This window comes from Eublepharis macularius, chromosome 6 (genome assembly GCF_028583425.1).
Source record: "Eublepharis macularius isolate TG4126 chromosome 6, MPM_Emac_v1.0, whole genome shotgun sequence".
In the NCBI taxonomy this organism is placed as follows: Eukaryota; Metazoa; Chordata; class Lepidosauria; order Squamata; family Eublepharidae; genus Eublepharis; species Eublepharis macularius.
In genome coordinates this window covers 105,489,594-105,502,589 of record NC_072795.1, presented here as the reverse complement: position 1 = coordinate 105,502,589, position 12,996 = coordinate 105,489,594, and the positions used below count along the sequence as shown (strand labels likewise).

Sequence of the window (12,996 nt, the reverse complement as noted above, 5' to 3'; positions counted from 1 at the left end):
CCCCTCATCCAACTACTATGACAACGTCAACAGGTACAGAGTGCAATCTCAAGCTTCCAAACAGCCCACAGGTTAAGTGAAATTTTCACTCATTGCAGTCATTTTCATTCTTGGAGAATGGAAACTTGAAGGTACAATTCTTGTTTGAAAACATGTAAAACATGAATAAAAAAGAAACCTGACTGAGAGTCTATTCTATACTTCATTGTTTCTTGGCATACTTCAAAACAGAACAAGCTTTTCACCAGTTTTCTATAATCAGGGGGGCGGGGGGAAGTTTCTTAGCCTTTCCCTTCCTGAACATTTGGTACTGAGTGAGAACAAATTATATCCATGTTCTCCAGGCCATATATGCTGGAAATGTGCAGTCTACTGCAAAAACTGTTTTTGGCTCTCCCCCCCCCTCCCCGCCACAACCCATTTTAGGTATTAGAATAAATCTATGAGTCAAAAAACAAATTTTAAAAACTCTAGAAGGGAAACAAAAGTCCAAAGAATAAATCCGCTGGGTAAAAGAAAAATGGCGATATCTAGAGGTACAGATACCGACGAATCTAGGTAAGTTGAAATATTATAATTATGATAGTATTTATAGGAGTATAAAAGAACAAATACAGAAATGGAGTTGAAAAAGCCTTACTTGGGCAAATAGATTGCATTTAGTTACCAAGTTTTATTTTTGAGAGCCAGTTTGGTGTATATTTGGTGTATATTTGACTGCCAGTTTGGTGTAGTGGTGAAGAGCACAGGACTCTAATCTGGAGAAACAGGTTTGATTCCCCACTCCTCCACTTGGAAGCCAGCTGGGTGACCTTGGGTCAGTCACAGCTTCTGTCTCGGCCCCTCCCACCTCACAGGGAATTTGTTGTAGGGATAATAACATGCTTTGTAAACCGCTCTGAGTGGGCGTTAAGTTTTCCTGAAGAGCAGAATATAAATCAAATGTTACTATGTTATTATTATTTTGCCTGGGTTTCTCTTTCTATTTCAGCTTTACCCATAGTATTAACAAATCAAGAGATAAAGCTTTGGCAAACAATATTAAATAATTTCATATGGGAACAAAAGGCTCATAGGATCAATTTTGAAACAATCAGAAGACCACAAGGCAGAGGAGGTCTGAGATTTCCGTATCTCTTGAAGTATTATGAGGCGTTTAACCTAGCCTCTCTCTTAAGAACATTAACTTCAGAAAAACGATCGAATTGGGCACATATTGAGGAATATTATATGAAGCCTAATAAGTTGAGGGAGGGTTTTTTGGAATAAAAAGAGCATGTCTAATAAAAAAGACAATCTTAGTGAGCATATTAAAATCAGGATTAAAATTTGGCATAAATATAGGCATATACTATCGCCTGGTATATCTAAATTGTCTACAATAATTAATCAAGATTGGTTTCCTCCAGCTCAAGGCAACCAGGAATTTGCAGTTTGGGAGCAAGCACGGCTAAACACATTACATTCAATAGCACCAGAAGGTACTCTCCTTAAAAAAAAGAAAATAAGAAAAAAAAACTGGATATAAGATAAATAGGTTTAGATACTTACAGGTACAAAGTCTGTTACAATCTAAACATATTAAAGAGGCTTTAGAACGTCCTTTAACAGACTTTGAATAATTCTTCAAAACCCAAAAGAGCACGTAGGCTCAAGGAAGTCACAACCACACACAATTATTACAGTGTAATTCCGATATTTACATCACATACAGTCCCAAACTTACAGAACCATAACGCCCAAATTACAGACCAACGGAATACAATTTCACCATCCAATATAATTCCAACGGAATGTCCATAAATAATCGGTGGTAGCAGCAATGCCACAACGGGCCAATGATGGCTATTAAATTCACTGAAACCAGTGTCCATGGCGACGAGCTTAACCGGTCTCCTTCACTTTCACTCGTTTCAGCCCACTTCCTTCTTCAAGCCGTTACTTATCAACGTCTTTTTCTGCAATTTTAACCTCCTTGTCCCATTGTGTCATTGTTCTTTCGGTATTGGAGGTTAAAATTAGCTTTTGATACCATCCTTCTGGAGAGGCTGACTGGGTTAGGAATGAGGTTCTGCACTTACTTGACTGACCATTTCTAGACAGTGGTGCTGCTGCTTGGCTGTAAGGCATTTATGCTACAGAGTCCCACAGGGTCCTGACTTCTCCCCATGCTATTTAACATCTACATGAAACTGCCAGGAGAAATCATCATAAGTTTTTGGGTGAGATGCCACTAATCTCTATCCTTCACTGCTAAGTCAGATGGTCTGTGGAAATCCTGATCATAAAATAAAATCTTATATTATGTGGAACTCCTGAACCAGTGCCCCGAGTAGGTAATGAGATGGGTGAGGGCTAATAAACTGAAGTTCAACCCAGCCAAGACTCTTAGTCAATGATAAAGTTGTATTGTCGAAGGCTTTCACGGCCGGAGAACGATGGTTGTTGTGGGTTTTCCGGGCTGTATTGCCGTGGTCTTGGCATTGTAGTTTCTGACGTTTCGCCAGCAGCTGACGTTTCGTGTAGCACCTCTGAAGATGCCAGCCACAGCTGCTGGCGAAACGTCAGGAACTACAATGCCAAGACCACGGCAATACAGCCTGGAAAACCCACAACAACCAATGATAAAGTTGATTGAGGATTCAACCTGTCTTATACTACAGCAGAAGTTTAAGGGTGCTGCTGGATTCTGGGCTACAGCTGAAAGCTCAGGTCTCCTCTGTGGCACACTGCACCTTTCATCAGCCTTGGTATGGTTGTTCCTCAAAAATTTCAAGCTCACGATGGTGATCCATGCTCTGATTACATCCAGGTTCGATTACTGTAATGTGCTCTAGATGGAGCTGCCTTTGAAAACTGTCCAGAAACTTCAGCTGATCCAAAATACAGCTACTGTCAAGGGCAGAATACATGGATTTATCACCCTTCCCACATGATAAATGATGTGCACTAGGTGCCCATCTGTTTCTCAGCATAATTCAAAGTGCTGGTTCTTACCTTCAAAGCCCTAAATAGTTGGACTGCCGCCCATATTATTCAATCTGCCAGCTAATATCTTCCTTGCAAGTCTTAATCTCTGCAATCCTGCATTCCAAGGTGAGGCAGATGGCAACCAGCAACAGTGCTTTTTCAGCAACGTCATGCGACCTGTGGAATGCCCTTCCCATTGAGGTTCACCTGGTGCCTGTGCTACACTCTTTCAGGCACCCAGCCAAGTTTCTTTTTACTCAGGTTTTAATTAAAGGTTGATTTTTAGTAGCAATTTTGGATTCTGCTTTTAGTCTGAGAACCGCGAGGTTCATTTTAACTTATTCAATATTTTATGTTTTTATACTCTGCCTGTGTTTTTAATGTTGGGATTAATTAATAATTTGTGGTATTTTATGCTTTTATGATGTTTTGTTTTGTAAACCACCTCAAGCAGGTTTCTTAAAGAGACAGCATAGAAATTCTCTAAACAAATAAAAAAGGACACTTCACTTCTGTCAGTGCTTCAAATCACCACCCGTAACCAAAGAAGATTAGAGTTTCTCATTTATCTGATATTCATATTTTACACAAAACAACATCTGGAGCATCGTAAGCCCAGGAGAAACCTTTTTCTATAAAAAAACGAAACCGGCACTAGCATTCTTTGCGTCTTTGAAATGCTTTTTCAAAGCAAATACTGCACCCTTTCAAAAACACTCTAGTTCAAAGACAAAAGTTATTGTTATATTTGAATCAAAGCCAAAAACAACATCTGAGTCGGATGTGGTGTGTTAGGTAGAAGTGGCAATAGCAACAGTGACTCAAACATTTTTGTTTATAATCATTGTCTAACATTTGAAGCTTTCCATGGAAAATAAAGTGCTATCTGTTTACTTCACTTATACCTTTCTCCCCAATGGGGACATAAAGCAGCTTACATCATTCTCTTTTCCTCCATCTATCCTCTCAACAACCCTGTGAGGAAGGTTAGGCTGAAAAGAGAGCAACTGGTCCATGGTCACCCAGCAATCTTATATGGCAGAATAGGGGTTCAGACCTGGATCTCCCAGATGCTTGTCCAACATTCTAACCACTACACCATGTTAAGAAACAGGCCTGCTTGGCCAGGGTCTGTAAGCATTGGGTAAGCATTGCCACTGTGAGAGTGAAACTATAGAAGCTTATTTTGCAGCACAGGCGCTGTTGTTTAGGTCTCCAAGGTTAAAGACAAGGCCCAGCGTTCCAACCATTTAAGTTGATCAAACCAGTCTACGGTCCTCATAAGATGATGGTACGTGCTCATGGTAGGGTTGCCAGCTCCAGGTTGAGAAATTCCTGGAGATTTGGGGGGAGGAACCTGGAGACGGTGGGGTTCTAGGAGGAGAGGGATCTCAGTTCTGTATAATGCCATGGAGTCCAGACTCCAAAACAGCCATTTTCTCCAGGGGAACTGATCTCTGAGGAGTGATGACAGGAAATCAGTTGTAATTCCAGAAGATCTCCAGTCACCACCTAGAGGCTGGCAACCCTAGTTCATGGTAATGCTATGAGGGCTTGACACAGCTGTAGAATAGCAACCTCACATGCTATTGCAGGGTGCTGACTGATGGGTGAAATCTCCACAGGTTGCTAGACAATTGGGAATAAATTGGAAAAGTCAGTTTATGCTTTTTCCTTTGGCCTGCTCTGCCAATATTGGCTTACATTTTTACATGATGTCTAGGATTTAAGAAACGTTGATCCTCACTAAGAATATGTTACATCTTCAAATTACCACCAAGACTTAGAGTGGCAAAAGACTCTATCAGGTACGTAGAGTATTAGGATGCTCTTGTTTTATCTATCTTTTTAACATATTTTCCAAAATAAAACCTTTTAATGCACATTTATAATAAATGAAATATTCATAACTATGTGGTATTTCATTGATCTTCGGCTTTAACCTAAATCAGTGCCCAGACCAGTTTGATCCAGCAACCTCTGTAACTTATATGAAGACTCAGCAGCAGAGATGACTCTCAGGCAAAGTCCAGTAAGGCTTGAGGCTTGTTTTCCCAGTTTCTGAGCTACAGAACATTGGGGGAAGTGGTAGCAGTACTACCACTGCTGTGTTCAGGGGTGTGCTTTTAGGACTGTGACTTTAATCCCCGATTCTACCAACTCCCCTGGACCAGTGGGTTTTTTTTTCTTTACGTACCACACTAGGCCCAAAGAAAAGTCCAGGGAAGCTTCCAATGATGAAACTGGGCAAAGTAAAAAGAGGTGCAATAATCATATGCTATGAAATCCCCTTTTTGTCAAAAATATGCTTTAAAAAAACCCTGACATATTCTAAAAACTTTGGGGGGGATATTTAATATCAAACATATGTAACTTCCTCCCCAAATAACAGAGCAGCTGTGCTTGCTTGTATAACTGTTTAAATTGCACAACATAGTCTTCCAAAAAAAATAATACCCAACATGCAAGGCTGTGGAAGGAGCTGCCAATAAAAGCCCTGCTTGGGAGGATCTAGAATGTTGGTCAATGGCAAACTAACAAGTAAAAAAAGAATAAATAAAGAAGCAAAATGATGCTTTGAGAGTTGAATGCCTGTGTGAATAGATTGGGTCTCATCAATCATTTCCTTGCACGCAAGGGGGAGGGGAAAATTACTATTTTTGCCAAGTCCTCTCCCCCTACCCCAAGCTGCTCCGGGAAATCCCTTGTCCTCCAGCAACAGCATTTTAGGAGATATTTTGGGCTGCAGCAAGAGGAGGAAGGCAGGGAAGTCACACTACGCTGATGGAAACCCTTCCATCCGTGGAGATTTTTGACAAGATCCAAGCCTATATATTTCTACAAATCTATTTAGGATGCCATTACAGATAACTTCCTGTTTTAATTCAGAGAATATGAACATTTTAAAAAAGATACTGAGTGGATAAATAACTGTTCTATCAAAAGCATCTGAAAGTAAGCAAATTGCAAAACACCAAAAATGTATAGCACCAAAAAGGTCTTAAATAAATGAAACCCGAAATGTTCACGTGCAAGTAGGCACAACTGCAGTTTCACTAAGAAAAGTTAGATGTGTTTGATCACAAAAATTCCCAAGAAAGATTTTTTTTAAAAAAAATGCATATAAAAGCATATTTGAAAAAAAGAGAATCTCATACTTTATTTTTATTGCAGTGTTTCGGCTTTGCCTCTGTTCTCCAGTGTTTGTTGTGGCCTCATTTTACCTTCCATTAGCAGTAACATCCAGGCTATATTGCACCATGCGCCCAAACTAAGCCATCACTAAGATTTCATTCAGTGCATGCACAGAATTTTCTTCCATGCACATCCAAATCTCATTACTTCATAGGTTTTAAAATCAACAAGAGCCAGGCATCTGTTTTCTATATAACAAAAGTATTCAAAGTAACATCTTCATTCAGAAATGAAGCTAGGCTTGCATGGTACAGAATAACTGACCAGGTTTGCAGAACATTTTAGCAAAAATCTAAAAAGTGTGGGCACTCTAGGAACAAATTCTATAGTAAACCACCATAACATGATGTACAGGCTAGAGGACTACGACCAGGGAGGGGCCCAGGTATAAATCCCCACCCTGCCAAGGATGCTTGCTGGGTGACCTTGGGTCAGTAACATGGTCTCAGTCTAGCTTACCTCACAGTGTTGCTATTGTGAGAATAAAACGAAGAAATAGAGAACAACGTTGTAAGCTTTTGGGGGAGAAAGGCAGGATATAAAATATCTTAATAATAATAATAATAATAATAGCACATTTAATATTAAAGAAATCAATGCAAGACATAACTTTTACACAGTCTGTACCCTGTGTTTAAATCTTAGTTAGCCAGAATAACTTCATACTTGCAGTTCTTGAGTGATGCATTTGACAGTGGTTAGAGCTCTACTGTTTCATTGCTGTTCAGGCTTTTCCATAGCTCCTACCACCAATTTAGATATGAAGCGGGGGCGGCACTCATTAGCAACCTAGTTAGTCCGTTCTCTGATTGTAATCCCAACATATTCAAGAATCCAACAAAAAAACCAACAATTGTTTAAAGAATGAAGCATTCCTAAATGGGGAAAAGATGACAGAAAACAAGGGGCAGTGAGCTAAATGAATCTAAGGCTATCAATGAACTGCAGAATGAGCCCATATGAGTTTCCCTTTCCACAAATTCAAGACAGGAGAGATAATACAGTGTAGTGACTATGGAGTCTTGGGACATGAATACATCAGTAAAAATTGCAGCAGAATTGTGCAGGATGAATTATGCAAACGATAATAGCTTCTAGTACTTTTCACAGGATTGCCACAGCCCATCAAAGCTGGATAAGTAAATGCAGGTCCCAAGAAAGTTCTGATCCAGCATGGTGAAAGTGGCATCACTAAACTAATATTATTAAGTTCTACTTGCTGTGGGCAAAATTTAACTATAACTGCAATCACCATGGAGGAAGATATCCCAGTTCCCCCTTCAGCTTTAATCATTAAAAAGGTGCACAAATCACTTACATTTTTATATTCAGCCCTTTTATATAAAGTAAATTGGCCTTAAGACTTTGTCCACTTAAAGATAAAAAGGTTACACAAGTGAGTTGTTCAGATCTTCACGATACCCGAAGGAACTGTTAAGGCCTTCCATACATTACAAAAAAAAGTTTGCCAGCAAGTCTTATGTTCAGCAAGGAGCCACAAGCCAATTCTAACTCTCATATGAATGGATGCGTTTTCAACACCTGTTCCATCACATTCACACTTTTACATTTTTTGAGGAATACAGTTAAAAGACCTTCATATACATCTGAAATATAATGTGGGAAGTGGCCAAAAATAAATACATGCAAAGATAAGAATTCTAATTAAAGTATGTAAACGGCATATAAACTATTCTTACTACCAATTAACTATGGGAATATTAGAGCACATGGAACAGTTTGTCTACATTTGAAGTACAGTCACTGCCACTGCTAGCAGCCTGCAAAACCAGCCTCTAAACTACTCTTTATTTTGTACAAGTAGCTGGCAACTCATTAAGTGCTAGTTTGTGCCAACAATTTAGCCAAAGTATAGGCTCTTCTCGCATCCTTACAGTAAATCCAGCAACATTTCTACAACATCATCCTTCAAACAGCACCTTCACCCTTATTAGCTGTATCATAAATTCACTCAAAGAATATGAACTTCATTGACAATTAAAAGCCCTTTTCAGTCATTACATTTTATCATACTGGGAAAGCGTGCTGCATCCAATTCCCTCCAATCTGCACAACTGCCCTTTGGTCTAAAATGGGTCATGTTTGCAGCCTCAGTACATGTGTACCAGAATCCTTGGGTTATGTACGTGTGTACCAAGGCTGAAAATACACATGCTGCTCGTTTCAGATAAAACTGTGATCTCAACAGAACTGCATTTAACATGCACATTTTGAAAAATAATTACTGAAATAATTTATAAATTCCACAGATTTATATATCTACTAAGGAAAACTTAAAGTTACTCAGTGCAGGCTCTTCCTACAAAAAATTAATCCACACTATCATTTTAGCACTAGCCCTGAGCTCCACTGACGTAAAGTGTACAAACCACCCTTACTAGTTCTATACCCCAGTAGACTCAAGCCCTTCAACTAATTGCTACCTACTGTTCAGGAAAGTTAACAGCTCCTCAGCTCAAACACATCTTCCATCTACTGTTCTGATATGGCTGAAGTTAGTAAAGCGCTTATAACAACATTTTACTCCCATAGGAAAGCCTTTCCTATACCTGCACGCACATCATTTAAACTAAAAATTTTAAGAATAAGAAATACTGAAGACATGTCATGTGTTTAAAACACATTGATTACATTCTACAAAACTTCAGTAGCCTAGGCAGGAAAACAAATAACTTTCTACGATACTGGATCTTTGATCATTGTAGTAGAACATATAACTTTATTATGGATATCTCCCATGGCTCCCTCAAAGTGAATAATGAATTCTCTCAGTACCAGGATCCCAAAAGGACAGCTGACCCTAAAACACCCTTTTCTAATTCTAACACAAGCTATAAACATGGCACATGAGGTATTTCTCCTTAATAACTTTGCCCTAAAAGTCACCATATCCTCCATGCTGAAAAATTCTTTCAATTCTCCACTTCCATACTTAAGAATACCACTAACCAGCTTAAATGAAGTGATCTTTGGCAAGCCAGTATCTCTCAGACAAGCCTCTCCCTCTGGTATGCAGGTACTAACAGTGCCCTACCTTATCTGCCTGTTGTGACTGATAAAATGCCTATGAAGCACTTTGAGCAAATACAAACTTTAATTTTAAAAAGGATTATTGTTATTAATGTACTCCATGGCACACACAACCACCCAGCACTTAGCTTCATACTGTGACACCCTCAGTCAGCCACAAACCCGCACACACCAATCTGCCTTACTCTCCTTGCGCGCTTCTCTCATGCTCTCATTCTATGCATATTTAAGATGAACAGGATTCAGTTTAGGATGACATTGTAAATCCTCTTGAACTGTTGCTCAAAAGTAAGTCCGAATTCAAAGTGCGATCCTAAGGGCCTGGCTTCCAGAACCGTCACCGCCTCTACATCCCCACCCCCACCCCACACACACACACAAACTCGGAACACAGCAGCTGTTCTCCCAAGTGTAAGAAGCACTCCCTGTCCACTTCATTTCAGCCTCCCCCCCCCAAAAAACCCCTGGTCCCTTCAGCTCTTTTTATCTTGCCATGACACCCAACCCCCCCCCCCCGCCTCCATCCCCACGAAGGCACAGATATCCTAGCAACTCACTGGGCCAACCACAGCCCCCTGCTACGCCACACATCCTACTTCAATCCCACCCGTGGCCACACTACCCTCCACCTCACCCCGCCCGCAGGCTCGACCCCCCCCCCCCAGGCTACCCAGCCCCTGCCTGGCCCAACGCTTCGGGGGGGGGCTGGCTTGCCGTGCCTGGAGTGCCCCCCCGCCCCCAATCCCTTCCCTCCCCATGCCAAGGCCTTCAGACCCCACCCTCTTCTCGCTCCCCCTCCAAGTCAGTCGCTCGCCTTCTCCCCACGCTCGCAGCCGCCTCGCTCCCAGTGGCCCTTTGCCCGCGCTCCGGCTGCCTTGGCTACTCTGCCTACGGAGACACGCTGCAGGGCAGAGTCCGGTGGCGCACCGGGGAACCGGAGGCACTCACCTCTCCTCCCTCCGCGGCGGCCCCCTCCTCCCCTCTCCAGACTGTGAGTGCGGGACAGAGAAGGGAGAGAGGGTGGCGAGCGGCAGCTTAGGGAGGGACCTTCGGGCTGGCCTGCCGGGCCGCCGGGCGAGGCTTAGGCTGGGCTCGGCAGCCGAGCGGGCGGGCGCATTTCCTCGCGCCGGCTGCCTGCCTGCGCCCAGAGGAAGGCGGGAGGGCAGGAGAGGCGGCAGCGGCGGCGGCAGCTGGCGGCCCGCAGGGTCTGGGACGGCGACGGGCTGGGGGCGGGCAAGCGGGCGACGGCCGCCCCACGTGACGGCCTTGTCATCGCGCGCAGCCATCTTTCGTCGGGGCGGCTCCGCCTGCTGGCGATGCCGAGGAGCGCCTGAGGAGCCGGCCGGCCGGCGTGGCCGCTCTCGCGAGCGGGGTCTGTGGCGCGCCCCGTCGGGGATACGCGGGGAAGGGGCTCTGGGCATGGAGCAGGGGAGCCGCGTGGCTGGCTGGCTGAGCCGCCGCCGCCGCCCGGTTTTCTTGAACCGCTGTCTTATCGGGCTGACCTCGTTTCTGTGCCTTGGCCTCCTTGAGCCTATTCGCAGAAGTACGCCGGGCCCCACTCTGCTGGGCAGCGGTGTTCCGTGGAAGTGAGCGTCCCTTGGATTTGCGGGCTTGCAGCTGGAGCCTAAGTTGGTTTACTGGGAAGCAAGGCCTGGACTTACTCGGGGGAAGAGTGCTCAGGATTCCCAATCAGCATTCAGAAAGTGAATTGTGAAGCGTTTCCTGGCATGGAGAGAAAAGTACGATGGAGAGGCTTCGGTGTGTGTCAGGTTGCCAGACACAAGCGCAGAGATATTTTTTAAAAAAAACATTGTTCGGGGGAAAGAAAGAAGCCCAAGGGGCAGGTAGCAGGGCATATTAAAGTCCAGCAAGTGAGTAGTCGCCTCCTCTGATCTAGATAGGTTTACTTTTAAAGTAATTGTTTTGATTTTTTCCGACCGATAGAATTGGTTCTAAGCATGTTGAGGGTTCGTGAACTGGTTTGAGCTGAAATTTGTATGTGACTGCTAGTGGCACCGTGTGAAAGAGAAACCCAGAGTTTGTAGGCAAGAGAACTTAATGAGTTTTTAGCCTCCCCCCTCCAGCAGTTTTTAACCACCCTTTCACACAGTCATTGCAAAATGGTTCCCCCTTATGTGCTGTTGTTTATGTGGAAACCATGATTCACATGGAGTGTAAAGGTGACATCTTTTGTAGGTCTTGCCAGGAGCATATTGGGTGCCAAGAAGCTTGAAGGTGAGGTGTGCAATGGGGCCTTGAAAAGTTCCCAGGTGCCTGAGACTGATTTGTGAGACTGATTAATTCAGTGTTGATTAAAATTTTTGAACTCTCCCTTCCCCATGGTTTACACTTACTAATCTCTTTCACTCCCTTCAGGGGGAAAAAAGCAGTTTCTCAAGCAGTCCTTGTGTGTCTGTGCACGCACATGCATTCACACATGCCCACCAAATCAGTTTGAGATGGTGGAGCAATGAAGTTACAGTCATCACCATAACAAATACAGTGTACATGAAGCATGGCCTTCTACCCAGGGATAATTAGTCCACATAAATAGTAGCTCACAAGCAAAAGAAGCCTGCCTCTAGATCCCTTCCTGCCCCTCCCTGAAATTTCACACCTCATCAAGATGTTCCACCCTAGAGCATTAATCCAAAACACTCGGATTACCCAGGGGAGCTCTTTAGTTTGAGATTTAGGACTGGCAGCATTGCAAATAAAAAGCGCAGTAGTTTTCTGGAGTTCAAAAATGAAATTATATGCCCTTATTAAAGCTGCATTGACACCCACAGTAAGAATAAATAATGCCTTAAGTGTATGTCTCATGTTTTTTCCTCTATGTTCAAAGCATTTCACAAGTAATCATTACCACAATAGTAGGCCAATATTATTTTCTTTACTCCACATGGGGAATTGAGACAGACTCATCTAAGGTTACCTGATGAGTTTACAGTTGAAGTGAGATTTGAACCTGTAATGTGGCAGTTGACAGTCTTAGCCTCTACATTATGTCAGCTCCTTTAAAAGATTACTTTGAAGAGATTAGGCAGAAAGATACACCATCTATATGTTTCACAGTACATCCCATGTTTTTCTTCCCTATAAGGTACCAGCCTGCACCTGGGCAAAATCAACAGCAACCTGTACACGGGCTTTCTCTGTGGTGGCCCCTACCCTGTGGAATGGCCTGCCTTAGGAGGTCAGGGAGCCCCCACTCTCCTGGCTTTCCACAAACAATGCAAAACTGAATTATTCAAAAAGGCTTTTTACTCAAATGGGAGGGCTGTATTGTAGGGAGGAGGTCTCAGATGCTTCGCTAATGAGTTAGGGACCATAGACTTCAGCACTATGTTGCCTTGCAGATTATCTGTTGCTTTAAATATGTACTCCTATATACTACCTATGCTTCATGTTGTCTAATGCCAGTCCTAGAATTGATTATGTCCTGTTTCAGCAGTTGTTTAACTCCATATTGCATCCTTGCTAATGCTATGTCTATGTAAACTTGTTTTTATTTATCCTATGACAGTGTTTATGAAAATGTCCTTGACACTGTTTGGAAATGCCCTTGCTACTGATTGTACTAATCTGACACTATGTAATCAACCTTGAGTCTCAGTGAGAAAGGTGGACTATAAATGAATGAATGAATGAATGAATGAATGAATGAATGAATGAATGAATGAATGAATAGTGAAAATGGGTAGGTCTGACCCAGAGTCCTCCTGCCTGCATGGCCTTCCCTCAAGAAAGGAAATGCTTTCCCCTTCTATTACAGACACA

The 12,996-nt window shown here is 42.8% G+C and overlaps 1 protein-coding gene across 2 annotated transcripts in view; it reads right to left on the bottom strand.

Moving 5' to 3' along the window:
* The window catches only part of SGMS1 (sphingomyelin synthase 1), a 110,011-nt gene extending 99,573 nt beyond the window's left edge, over positions 1-10,438 (bottom strand). For both annotated transcript variants that reach the window (XM_054982966.1, XM_054982965.1), the window contains exon 1: positions 10,165-10,438. The gene's annotated coding sequence lies outside the window, so the exon portion shown is untranslated. The remainder of the gene's footprint in view (positions 1-10,164) is intronic.
* Positions 10,439-12,996: the final 2,558 nt, after the last annotated feature.